Raw genomic sequence first — 14345 nt, forward strand, 5'->3', positions numbered from 1 at the left:
TGCATATTTTTTGTACCTCCTTTTTTAAGAGGCTTTTGCAAAAAACGTATTCGTAGTTTTATTAGTCACAGTTACGTCTCTTGCAAAATGTTCTAACTTGATAATGTGTAATAACTGAATTAAAAGTGTAAATTAAACAAATAAAGCAATTTAATGCTTTAATTTGGTAATTAATGAATTAAAAATATAATTTAAAGTAAACCAATTAATTTTAATGTTTTGGTATCCAAAGGAAGTATTTTTGAAATAATTATCCCTGAGCTAAATTTTTTCTGGGGAGTAAAAATTTTTGTTCGTGTATTTTACTAACCGTATTTGTTCCATAGTTCGTTTTGAAGCATTAATAAAATAAACAGTAAATATAAATAAATCAAAATGTGCGGATTAACGTAGTCTAGTTGATGCTAATAAACTATTAAAATAATTTAAATCAGTGGTTCTCAACCTTTTGACTAACGTCTATCATAAACAAAAACTGAAAAACTTTAGTACCACTCAGCAGTACTGCTCATACTCACTACAGTAGTACTACTACTTTAGTACTACTCATTTTACAATGATTATTTTTCAAATTCTCAATAGAAATATTAAAAAAATTATAAATTTTGCCATTTGCACAGCTTATTGGCTATATTTGTATTAAATCTGCACACATAAAAGATATTAGATTAAAAACTGGTTACCATTTTAATCATCAAAATTTAAGTTATAGTACTTTTCTAAAATTTAGTGTGATATTTGGGTCTGTTTATGGGAGATCAGTTTCTTTATGTCTGGTTTTACCGTAAATTGGGATCCACTTTTAATTTTGTTGCGTACTTATTTTTCAAATATAACGTGGAAGAAAATCTTTGTTCACACAAATAGGTTGTGCAAGAAGGCAATGAAAATGTAATAGCTTTATTTGAGATATATATATATATATATATATATATATTATTATTATTTTTTTTAAGTTCAGCCAGAAGTTAACAAGTGTGTTATTTTTTAAATCTTCAGTTCGAGTTCTACCCTTTTTCCTCACAAGATTTTTGAACTTAATCTCTAAATATAGTGAAAGAAAGAGTCTCTGTGTGTGTGTGTCTTTCGTTCGTGCTGCGTGTTAGCTAATAGACCCAGGGCTACAAAATTTGAGACATAGGTGCATCTAGACAAGAGGCAGTGAACCTCGAAACGATTTTTTCAAAATTCGAATCAGATTTTTTTTTTTTAATTTTATCTTTTTTGATGAAATCGCATCATTTTGAATAGTTTCATTCTTTTAGAAATGTGGCTTTGTCAGTAGTTTTTGATTCAAAGCTTTGTATACTGGACTGCTGACTGTTGAATATATGGGATAAAATGCTGCTTATTTTCTTTTGATTTTTGTACACGAAACACGCATCGCAGTCTTCTTATTCTGACGCGCATGTGTCTCGCGAGGCACAACAGAAAAAATTTCCCTTTTTTTCCCCTCTCTCTCTCTTTATTAATTATTGCAAAGAGGTTTGTATATTTTGAATTATGTCATCCACAAAGCACAATTTTGTTGGTTTTTGCTTTCTGGTCATAATTTCATTTTTTTTTAAAATGTGGTTTTGGCAATAGTTTTTCATTCATTGCTTTGGATACTGGACTGTTGTCTGTTTTCTCTTGAAAATATAAGATTTATTGCTTTTTTCATTGTAATTTTTTATATTATGTTTTAATTATATATAATTTTAATTGTATGAAAAGTTTTTTTTTTTTTTTTTTTTTTTTTTTTTTTTTTTTTTAAAGGAAGCAAAGTTTTTAACTTCCTTTATACCATTTGAATTCTTAAGATCTTGCAACGGGAAGTTGGTTAATTTATTTATTAGGATAATTAATATTTGTGTTAAGAAATATTGCTTATTTCATTGTAATTTTTTTATATTTAATACATTTTTATTGATTTTTTTAATTAAAGTTTTCCCTTTTCATTTAAAAGGTAGACGAAGGCTGGCTGCGTAGCGGCGAGTAGTTAAAAAATAATTCGTTTCTTTGCGTACCACCTGTAGTGGTACGCATACCACCGGTTGAGAATCGCGGATTTAAATAAATTTTATCGCTGGATAAATTATATTTTTACATTACTATATTAATTTGTAATAAAGATTATATTTAGTTTGAATGGCGGAAAATATTTTTTTAAATTAAGTCTCTGAACCTTGACCAGCAGACGAGAAGTTTCACCTATTATTTTTTAAATTATTTATTATTAAGTATTAACTCTTTAATTATTATGGAAGTTATTTCCATCGTCTGCAGTTTTTTTTTTTTTTTTCGTTTTTTTTTGGGGGGGGGGAACTTAAGTTTACTTTAAAAAGACTACTATAAAAGTACTTTTGCATGAAAAATAGTCCAATTATGTACTTTAACTATTGCATAGAGAACGGAAACCTAATCGAGCAACCTTTTTCTTTGGTTGTTGTTGTTTGGCACATAGTCGAAATTTATATTTATTTATATTTCGCCTTCGTAACTTATTTTCCCTGCGAAATCAAGCTGTTTGGTTTTTCTGTGGGGAAGTCTATCTTGTTAAGAAGAGGTCTTCTATGAAACAAATCATGCGCTGGTGAGACTGCGCCATTGTGTACAGTTATAATTAGATTATTTATTATCGTTTGTATTAGCGGAACAGCGACTTGATTACGTCACTTTTCATTACGTTGAAACTTCCTGATGACAAATGATTCATCTAAAACCGGAAATGAGATACAGAGTGTCGTATGATTGATGGAATAATTTCGACTTAAATATCGCTGTTGGAAGCTAATTTGCAACTCAAGCAAAGAACAAAGGCAGGCAGTTGAAGAAAAATTGCCATTTTTGTTAATAATCTCATGATACCATAAACTTCTTTATAATCTTAGGAGAAACAGAAAAGAGTGGAATTTGCGATATCCCAATTATGTCATCATTAAAATATTTTAATGTGATTTTAAAATTAATGACCTTTTATAATATATTATCTAAAGATATAAAGTGTACAGTGGTACCTCGCGATACGATCTTAATCCGTTCCTGGACCGGGATCGTATCGTAAAAAAATCGTATAATGAACAATGTAATCTTATGTAATTTAATTAATTCGTGCAACGCCCCATATATAAGCAGCAAAATCGTCTATACGTAATAATAATTAGTCACAAAATAGTATATTAAGTACCACATACACACAATAAACATTTATAAATTAAAATAACCTTATAAATAAATAAAAAATAAAAAGAAAAATTAATTTCACTTACCCTAAAGTACTGTACAGTCAGCGAGGGATAGTTTTTATTACGACACTGATAAATTGCGCACAGCGTTTATAAAACTTAGATACAGTAATGAAAACTTAAAATTAAATTAAATTTCTTATATAAAATTACAGACACAGTAATGAAAACTTAAAATAAATTTTTTTTTATAATTTTTATCTTTTGTAATTTTTTTTTTCTTTTCTTTTTAACTAACTGAACTTAAATTTGAGGTGATACATCATCGTCTTCACTTTCCTTTCTAGTTTTCTTACTAGAAACACTCGCTTCTTCACTTTCTAGGGCACTTCTCTTCGAAAAATATCTATCTAAAGAAACTTGTTTCTGACGACTCCTCAAAATGTTTCGAAAATGAATCATACAAATGTCATTCACATTGTCCATTGCACGAGCTGTACGCATTTTTTCTGGGTGCTTTTTTTCAATAAAACTGTTTAAGTTTTCAAACCAACCGATGGCTTCCCGTATTTCCGTAGATGTCAGTGCCACCTCCACCTCCCCCTCAACACTCGAATGATGTTCCTCTTGAAGATCGCTGATTTGCATCGCCTTCAATGCCTTCAAGTTGTCAGTGTTGAGCTCGTCCTTGTGCTCGTCGAGTAGGTTGTCAATCAGCCTCATCGACAACAAGCCCCAAAGACTTTGACAGAGAAATAATCTCCTCCAATGGAGCAGGATCATCCACAGCTTCTTCTTCAGTAGGGATTTCGAAACCCTCAAAGTCTCGTTCTGCGACCATAGCTGCCCAAAGCTCCATGCTGAGTTCAAGGTGCGCCTTGAGACCTCACCCCATGCCTTTTCTATGATTTTTAAGCAATGGATAATGTCGTAGTGACTATTCCAAAACTCACGGAGTGTGAGTTGCGTGCTCTCTGTCACTTCGAAGCATCGTTTGAAAAGGTGCTTCGTGTAAAGCTTCTTAAAATTAGCAATGACTTGCTGGTCCATAGGCTGGAGGATGGAAGTGGTGTTCGGTGGCAGATAAAACACTTTGATAAGGTCGGAAGTCGGGATGTATTTGTTCTTCAAGGCCAGGAGGATGAGCAGGGGCATTGTCGAGCACAAGGAGGCATTTTAGAGGAAGACCATTCTCCTCTAAATATTTTTTCACTGCAGGTCCGAAGCAGCAATTAACCCACTCAACAAATAAAAGCCTCATGATCCAAGCTTTGGCGTTGGACCTCCAAAAGACGGCGAGCTTATCCTTCGACACATTATGTGCCTTGAAGGCACGAGGATCTTCTGAGTGGTATACCAGTAGGGGTTTTATTTTTAAATCCCCACTGGCATTCGCACATAGGGGCACGAGTAAGCCTATCCTTCATGGGTTTGTGTCCAGGAAGTTTCTTTTCTTCTTCTGTGATGTATGTACGACGGGGCATTTTCTTCCAGAAAAGCCCCGTTTCATCACAGTTGAAGACTTGTTGAGGGATGTAGCCTTCATCGAGGATTAACTTTTTGAAGGCCTTGATAAATTCTTGCGCTGCTTTTTCATCGGCGCTGGCAGCTTCCCCATGCCTGACCACGTTATGTATCCCCGATCTCTTCTTGAATCGTTCAAACCACCCATGAGATGCTTTGAACGTTGGGGCCTCTTGTGTTGATGTCCCTTCGCCTCCTTCGTCTCTCTGGGCTTTTGCGAGGTCTTCAAAGATCGCAGTGGCTTTATGGCATATAGCAGCTTGTGTTATCGTATCACCAGCAATTTCCTTCTCTTTTATCCAAATAAGAAGAGTCTCCATCTCGTCATTAAGGGCAGTTCTATTGTATGAGAAGGTGGTAACGCCCTTTGCAGACTTGCTGGCTTTAATGGTTTCTTTATTCTTTATAATGGTACTAATCGTCGATTGGTTTCGTCCATATGCATTAGCAATAGCCATGATGCGCATGCCACTTTCGTATTTTTTTATAATTTCCAATTTCACTTCCATGGTTATCGATGACTTTCTTTTCCCCTTATCACCACCAGCACTAAAAGCACATTTAGGACCCATGGCGAATAAAGTTTATCACAAAATAATATTACGATCACACAATCACAAGAATGTCGTATGAACTGTACGAACGCCACGCGGTCTCGAGAAGGAGAGAACGATATCTCATCGACGCTTTGTGTGGACTCGGTATCCTACGATGCCGTGATGCCGAACAATAGGAGAACAGGATTTATAGAGAAAGGAAGATGACGTCACGTCGACCAATACCAGAACAGCTTGAATAGTGACGTATTGAGGCTTGCTGCATGGACCTTATAAGAAATAGACTAACCCAGTGGGCGGGGCGCGCGTCACCGACATGTCCGGAAGAAAGAGTAGGGACGATCTGGTTTACTTTAACACTGAAACCTATGGCGTTTGTATCACATAACTCATTTTAATTATTAAATGTGATCGTTGCATAGTGATGAGATTATGAAAGCCACAGTTTTTTCCAGATACGATTTAATGTATCTCATAAAAGCACTTTTCACTGCATTTCGCGCATTTTTTTTCACGCGTAATTCTTGTACAAACATCTTTGCGTTGGTAAAACGGTAAAAACTCTAAGCACAAAATTTATGAACTTAATTTTGCGTACAAATAACGTAAAATTAAATAAGATTGATAGTACGTGATGCTTTGAAATAAATAAGGTAAAATTAAACAAGATCTGATATTTTTTTTTATTTTAATGACCATTTTCAAAACTATAATAACATTACAAAACAATAATTTATTTGATTATATCATCATTAACTTATTAACATCAAAGTGGAATATTTATTTTAGTAATTCATAAAATTCGGAGCATAAAAGTTTCTGAGTGTTCTGAAGGGAAAAAAAAAAAAGGTAAAATAAAATCTAGAAGCACTCAGATTTTATATTACGCCCAAAAGGAACCTTTTTTTTTAACGTTTTGTGTGTTACTTGTATTTATTGAATATCATGTTCTTCGTTCATAAACCACATACATTTGAAAACAGCATATCTTTAGAATTTCCGAACTGGAGATAAAACTGTTATTTTCAGTACAGTGCTCGCTCTGAACTCGTTGAGTTTGTTAATCAAAAATTCGTTAAAGTTTTACAAAATAGGAAATAGATTAAAACAAATTCGAAATTCGGCCGTCCGGATGCCCATGTTCGGGTGGAGGATTACATTATTCAAAATTTAATGGCAATAGATACTGTCGTTTTTGTCACAGTGCGAGAAAAATACATGTATTCATGCACATTCTTCATTATTTAATTTCTTTAAATATAATACAGGGCGATAATATTTGGTAACAACAATTTGCAAGGAGACACGGACATTTGTAGTAAAACAGCGCAAAATGCCGCTTCGAAACTAACAGCCTTTCTAGGCTACCGCCCCTTTGGGCTAATAAATTAAATTAACAGTAAATAAAAAAATCTTATGCCGAACTAAAAATAAATTAAAAAATAATTAATATAAAATACAAGCAAAATTAATTATTACGGTTAAATACAATTTTAATATTAGAATTAAATGTATAAAAATTTTTAAGGAGTCAAAAGTGTTCATCACTATGAATATTATGTATTATGAAATATAGTTGAAATAAAATTCCTTTATAGAAATTGAGCTATAATATTCATCTATAATTTTAAAAAAGAAGCACAATTTAGAATTTTAAACAAAACTTTCAAAAATTCATTTTGAAATATTTTAGTATTTTTTACTTATTTACACCAATAAAAAGCATAAAAATTGCAAGAGAAAATTGCTTGTTTGAAATTTTCTATTAGTTCAGATTTAAAATATTATTTTCTAAAAGAAGTAGTTACAAATTTCCTTACAGCATAGGGAAAGCTAAAAAAATATCCAATCCTGAAAGCATGTAATAGCTTTATAATTATTTGGAACGTTAATTCATAAATATGCTAAATTTTTAAAAATCAATCTCAATTTCAAAAATAAAAATATGTAGAAATTCTAATTTGCGAAATGAGGCGCTACAACCAGCTTTTTCTTGACAATTATACAGGCTGCAATAGGCAACCACTGTTAGATTTCTGCAAGTCGTCCCTACTCCTCCGGATGTGATCAAGGTGACAGCCGGGAACGCCTCAGACGAGGGAGAAAACTCATTTGGCTTGCTGAGTGACGCGTGAGGTTTGCCCGTAGCGCGCCAACTTCAAAGCAATTTCAAGCGGCAAGAGATATTGGGATCGCATCGCGAAAAACGTATCGTTTCGCGAGCACGAATATTTGCGATATTCCACTTCGTATCTTGAACACATCGTATCGTGAACCCATCGTATCGCGAGGTACTACTGTATTTAAATATATTTTATATTCATTACATATTTTAAAAATGCCTCCTCGCCCCGTACCCCGGGGGGAGAAAAAAAAAAAAAAAAAAAAAAAAAAAAAAACGAAATGTTTCAGATTTTAAATTACGTCCAAATGGGCGTTTTTTAACATTTTGTGTGTTACCTTTCTTTATTAAATATCATGTTCCTCGCACTTAAACCATAAGATCCAGTGCAACAGCAATATCACAAAATAGTTTTAAAACGAGCATATCTTTAGAATTTCCGATACAGAGACTCACGCGCTGGAGATAAAAATGTTTTTTCTGCACAACGTTGCGATTGCTCGCTTTGAAATCCTTGAGTTTGTTAATCAAAAATTCGTCAAAGTTTTAAAAAATAGGAAATCGATCATAAAACAAATTTCAAATTTCAAATTTGGTCTTCCACATGCTCATATTCGTTGGAGGATTACGTTATTCAAAATTCGATGACTCTATGTACCGTTATTTTATGACAATGTGAGAAATATACATACATTTACGCAGATTTTCATTATTTAATTTCTTCAAATATAATGCAGGACTCTAACATTTTATGGCAACAGTTTGAAAAGTGAACCGACATTTATCCGTCGGACGCAAAATGCCAAAACGAAACTAAAAAAGAAAAGAAAAGAAATTGTATTCTATTTATTAACAGTACGTATGAGAGTCATTATTATACTGGTGATTTACAATAAAGGAGATGAAATGTTAAAAATTCTCTTGAATTCCTTGGAATTGAAATACGGTTTCCTGGTTCCTAAAAGGATTTTTTTTTTAAATTTATTTACTTATTTATTAGTCCAAAGGGGCAATTTGCCTAGAAGGGCTTTAATTTCGTTTTGGCATTTTGCGTTGGTTGAACGGCGTTTCACTTTTCAAATTGTTGCCACCAGATATTAGAGTCCTGCATTATATTTAAAAGGGAAAAAAAAAGTGGCTTTTAAAGAAATTAAATTGTAGAGACATTAGGTTATTTTTTTTTTTTTTTTTTTTTGGAAGCAGGAAAGATGAAAAATTACCAATCGCCTTAGTCGGGAATCAAACCACGGACCTTTGGAACACTGGCCCAGCGTGCAGAACCACTACACCACGAAGGCGGAAGAAATACTTTATATACTTCCCCTTCTAAAGGGCGACTGGGGTTTTTAGAGGACCCAATCGCCAAATCCTGGTTGGGGAGAAATTACCATCCACCACCCTTTTTTGTTCGGTCGCCAATGTAGGGTCCAGATACGTTTGCTTATTGCTGGTTCAAGTGGCTTAATTGCATTGCTTTACTGCTACTAGCTTAGTAGGAGGTTGAAGTTCGGGATCTCGCTGAGCCCCGTAGGTTAGTTTAGCACTTGTTGAACATTTCGACTTTTAATTTTCAATTACCTGCTTTTCAGTTACCGTCCAAGAAGAGGCGAAGTGTGTTAGCGTCGAGTTGACGGAGCGTAAATTTTAAAGAGTTAATAAAAGGGTTGAACCCTTCTTTGTAGTTTCCTGCTGTTCCTGTATCCAGACAGAAGTTAACCCACCTGGACCCTACAAAATAATGAAGAATCTGCATGTTTCTCGCACAAACAACGGAATCCAATTTTGAATAATGTAGTTCTTCGCTCGAATCTGGAAGCCCAAATTTGGAGTTTGTTTTATTACCTATTTTATATTTTTTTGTAAAACTTTAACGAATTTTTGATTAACAAACTCAACGATTTGAAAGCGAGCAATTACAACACTGAGTGGGGGGGGGATGTAACTCACTGCGCATCAACTTGCTATTCGAATTTGCAGCGTTGACAGAAGCATAGTAGTATCTTGGAAAACTCTTTACGGACACCTTTATGCAGGTCAGCTGGCTGCAAGATGATTAGTGGTTTGCATCTCGCTGACATTATGGCAAAGAAAGGCCTGCTTAAAATAAGATTCAAGATCCACACTGCTGGGCTCCACAGCAATGGGGCACGGTGCTTTTTGCAAATGAGTCACAGTCATAATATATCTGTAAACTGATTGCTGAAGGTTATTGATTTGGAGAGTGTCTGGAACTCACTTTCATGCAGTAACATCCACGAAATACACACATACACTTGTTTGTTGTTTCGGGAAGGATTGCTGTGGATGGTTGCATTGCATTTTACGTCTTCTCTAATTGTGATGTAATTGCAATGCGATGTAGAAATCACATCCTTGCTCATTTTTTTTCAAGCATATCTTGAGGCCGTGGTCTTTGAATGTCATTTTTATGGCCATAACTCGCGTAGTCAGTTATATATTGGAAAGCAGTTTGATTGAAAATACGGCTTTGTTTGGCATAACCATCGACATCACTGATTTGTGAGCATAAACAGGAATTCCTGCGTGTAATTTTTCCTGCACACTTCTTAAAAAACATCTATGTATAATATCTCTACTCTATGAATGAGCACAGATAATCCATATGCCTCCAAATGAACATATTCTTGGCATGAATTGACTCTCTTGGGCATATGTTTCTTGCAGAGGTCAAACATTTTGTATTGACAGACATCCACCAATGAATTTTTGTCTGAACAGATCTTGTACTTTTGTTTGCCCAAATCTTGTATTTTTGTTTACTTTTATTATTTGTTTATGTCTTATTGATTATTTTGTTTTAATTTTCCCTCGCTGATATCTTTTGTCATGCCTAATCATATATAAAAATTTTAATGAATTTAAGTCCTTTTTAATCTATTTTTTTCATTTTTATTGTTGTTTAACTTTTGGAACATGAGTGTGCATGACCTCCATCATCGGTGATAGGTTTGAGGAATTCGGAAAAATTATTTTCTTATTATTTAACTTTTGGACTTGAGTATCTCTGTGTATGAAAGAAAATTAGTAACAAATTACTAACGTAATACAGCAATAGCTCTTTTAATTCCTGTTTGTATTTCGGCTACATTCCTATTCTGGAAACTGTACTGCTTCACTTACATATGCAGTGCTGTAGAGCTGTAGTTCTACACCATTCAAAGCTGAAACAAAAGAGCCGAGTTTATAAATACCCCAACTGCTGAATACGCAGTCACTTCTCTCGTTTGCTTTTGCATCGCAAGCACGTGATTAATGACTTTGTTGCTTTTATATATTGTTTAAAGATGTAATATGCGTATGTAAAATTATGGGCGCTTAGAGAACCCATAGAGTTGTGTAAACGAAGAAGAGATGTCTTAAGATATGTCCAAGAAAGTATTCGTCCAGCAAAAAAATTAATAAAGTGATGTTATTATGAGCTAGTTGTACTTGCTGAAGTTCCGGTAATCTAATTCGCGATCTAGATATCTATTACGTTTATCTCTATTCCGGCTATGACCAAAGAGTTAATGTTTGTCTTATGTCATCCAGAACTAAATCATCATACATACACACACATGGCAATAATTTCATGTATTGATAAAAAATGATTTATGTATAAATGTGCAATATAGCTTTCGACTCTCTGTTCTTTATAATTTGAAAGCAAAATAAGCAAATTAGAAGTACTTGCAAGGTCGATGTCAATTGACAAAAATAACGTGTTCATTCGTAAAACAGTGTGTGATGGATGGTGAAATGGGAATACAATAAGTAGGAAGAATATGGTGAGCGAAAAGTCGTTTTAATCATAATTATCTACAATAATTAATGTTTGATAGTTACACCAGTTGTTCAGCTGATCGACCATTAACTCATCTTTGTGTTGCATCTTTGTATATAAGGTATCAGAAATGGGCGCAGCCTGACCCAAGAGTATATAAAGTATTTTCTCCCTCTTTCAAACATGCCTTCGTTGTGTAACGGTTAGCACACTCGGCGCATTTTCGACAAGTCCAGGTTCGAGTCCCGGCGAGGGCAGTGCACATTTCTTCAGTTTCCTAACATCGAAAAAAATTTTAAATGGCTTTACATGTGTAACTATCAAACTTTATTTCGTGTAGATATTTTTCATCAAAACGACTTTTCGTTGTTTATGCTCTCTTCGTACTTACTGTGTTTCCATGTTCACATTTCACATTCTATCACACAAAGTGTTTCGAATGAACATGTTACTTTTGCTACCATTCTATCACGTCTTAAAGTTATCACTATCCATTCTGCTAGGTACTGCTATATGTATATATGTAATATATATTAACCTAAAGCATCTAAAGTTAAAATTAAATTGGAATCAAAGCAAGGCAATTCCTCGACAATGTTAGTAATTGCAACCGTGTATAAGAGATTTAACACAATATCTAAACATATCAAAATTAAAATAAGTATTCATCAGTAGAACAAATCGAAAAATAAAAGTTCGAAAAGCAAAAATATGCAAAATTATAAAAATATAAAAATTAATCTCAAAGCGCGAAAATACTAGGCATGTTTTTGTTTTCAAAAGAATTTTTTTGTGATTATATATACAGGGTTCGTACGCTCCGTAAAAGTCCTTAATTAGGGCCAAAATCAGTAGAAGGTCCTTAATTTTAATCATCTGAAATGTCTGTGTATTCTTACGACTGCCAATTTGAGTGTGAATTAGCATTCTGGAGGGATATTTTTGGCGATTCACTGACGTATATATGGTTATCTTTTGAATGGGTTCATGGGTTATAATTTGTTTCTATTTCTAATATAAGATACTCGAGTTTAAGCAAGAAGTGAAATATAAGCATTTCAAAATTCATTTTTTCTAATAAAGATCTCTTAAACAACTTTTCGCTTTTGGGGTTGTGAATTTTTTTATTAAACGGTTCTAAATTTGATGACTACTTGTCAACATTTTGGCGATTTTAAGATCAGTTTCTATAGAAAATTTTTAATTCTGAGATCTGAGAATTTTTCGGCGATTTTTTTAAAACATCATAACATTGATAAATTTCATTAAATAATGGTAATATATTGGAATTATATTTAAAAAATAACATTAAAATAAAACATTTTTATTTTTCGCTGTCATATTATAAAGTTTCATTTTGGCAACTTACACAATATTTTGAATCTGATAAATAAACGAGATATAATGCTATAAAGTATAATTTACGAAACTGCTCTTAGTAAAAGCAAAATTAGCTATGTAATTAATTAAAAACGTGTTCATTTTAATTTTTTCATAGTAAGCGTTTTCCCCATGTAATTGTCTCAGATTATTCAAAATTCTCAGAATATGCATCAGTTTTCTCTATAAAATGAATTTTACACTTTTTCCTTCCCTTTTTTCTCCCAAAATATTTCTGGCTTTTTGCTGTTACAGAATTGGTTGGGATAATTTTTCGTTAGTATTTTTGACATTGTAGCATGGAAAGTTTAGAAGGATTTTAAGGCAGGATTTATAGATAATACATACTACTTAAAAATCTATTTTATTTTTAGGATGGTATTACAAAAGGGAAATTCAGGCATAGAATAGTATTTTTAATTGGATTTATTCAGTTTCCATTTGCTTATAGGTCCTTAATTGTTTTCATTAATGGTCCTTGAAAGTCCTTAAAAGTACTTAATTTCCGTGTGCAGAAATGTGTACGATCCCTGTAACATTTTGCATGAAGTTTACTGCATCGTGACATTTAAGAAAAAGCCCCCGATATTCCTTTTGCGAGTTCTTTTTTAGCCTCTGGAAAGGCGGAGCTTCAAAGAAATGACGTCAACCAATCCAGTTTGCTTTAAATATTTCCAGAACATTCTATAACTGTACGTGTAGAAAAGGCGGGAAAAACAACTTGACTACCGGGCTGTGGATTTAATTCCACGTACTTTCAAATAAGAGACCAACGCCATTAAAAATGAAAAGAGCATACAGTTAGAATTTTAAGTATTCCTAACTATGGAATTTTATTATTACAAAATATTCCCCCCATCTGAAAAGGCTTGAAGCCGGGCGCCTCGACCACCAGGCATTCCAGATAGAAAATTTTTTTTAAATAATTACTTAATTTGTTTGAAGAACTCGCATCCAAAATTCGAGTTACAATAATATTAATCTTAAATAGACACTCTCACTATAACACAGTCAATAATAATATCGATATATAAATTGTAAATAATATATCTTAATATATTGACATTTATAGAAAATAAAGAAAAATAACATTATGCATGCATTATTGGGAAAACATTTCTCGAGAGCAGTTTCAGTTCTGGATCCAGGTCTTTAGAGATTGCTGCAAAACATTAGGAGCAGTTCTTATTTTACAAATCTTTCATTTCCAGTTCGCCGTGGCTTTAATATTAAAAATTTCTATTTGAGGTGAGGTATTCCTCTATTTTTTTCTTCATATCGTTGACAATTGCAATACTTGACTAATTTAACATTTCCTTTTGACTTTTAGTTTGTTTACAGTATTTTATATATATATATATATATATATATATTGCAGCAGCTAAAGGTCAGTAATTTTACGGTTAATGTAATATATTCATAGAACAAACAGAGTAAATGCTGTATAAACAACTACATAGGCGTATACTAGCAATTGCCTGTGAAATGCTTCAGCTTTCGTGCCAGAGGCCTTATCACAATCCAATCGTTGTATTCAGACATTTCCCTATTTTCCACTCAATTAGTAACAAACGTACGGCCCAGTTTTGGGCGGGAACTAGCACGACGGCGTCAAGTAGATTAACTGATATGTGTATTGTAGGGTGGAGCGTTAAAATCTGACAGTGTTTACGGAAATATTGCCAGGGAATGGAATAGAAATATATATGAGCACTGTTAAGGGGCTATCACACGTCGATTTGTTTCGGAAGAACAATTGTTTGGAACAATTTTTTCTGCTTTGTCACAACAGCCAATCAAAACAGATCGCT

General features: G+C 33.3%; 1 protein-coding gene across 4 annotated transcripts in view; it reads left to right on the forward strand.

Annotated features, from left to right (window-relative positions):
* LOC146997469 (rho GTPase-activating protein 39-like) overlaps positions 1 to 14345 on the forward strand; it is a 256069-nt gene that overhangs the window by 168445 nt on the left and 73279 nt on the right. The gene's annotated exons all lie outside the window — the stretch shown is intronic.

Source organism: Stegodyphus dumicola, chromosome 4 (assembly GCF_044657685.1).
Source record: "Stegodyphus dumicola isolate Sdum_Otavi_A_Nest chromosome 4, ASM4465768v1".
NCBI lineage: Eukaryota > Metazoa > Arthropoda > Arachnida > Araneae > Eresidae > Stegodyphus > Stegodyphus dumicola.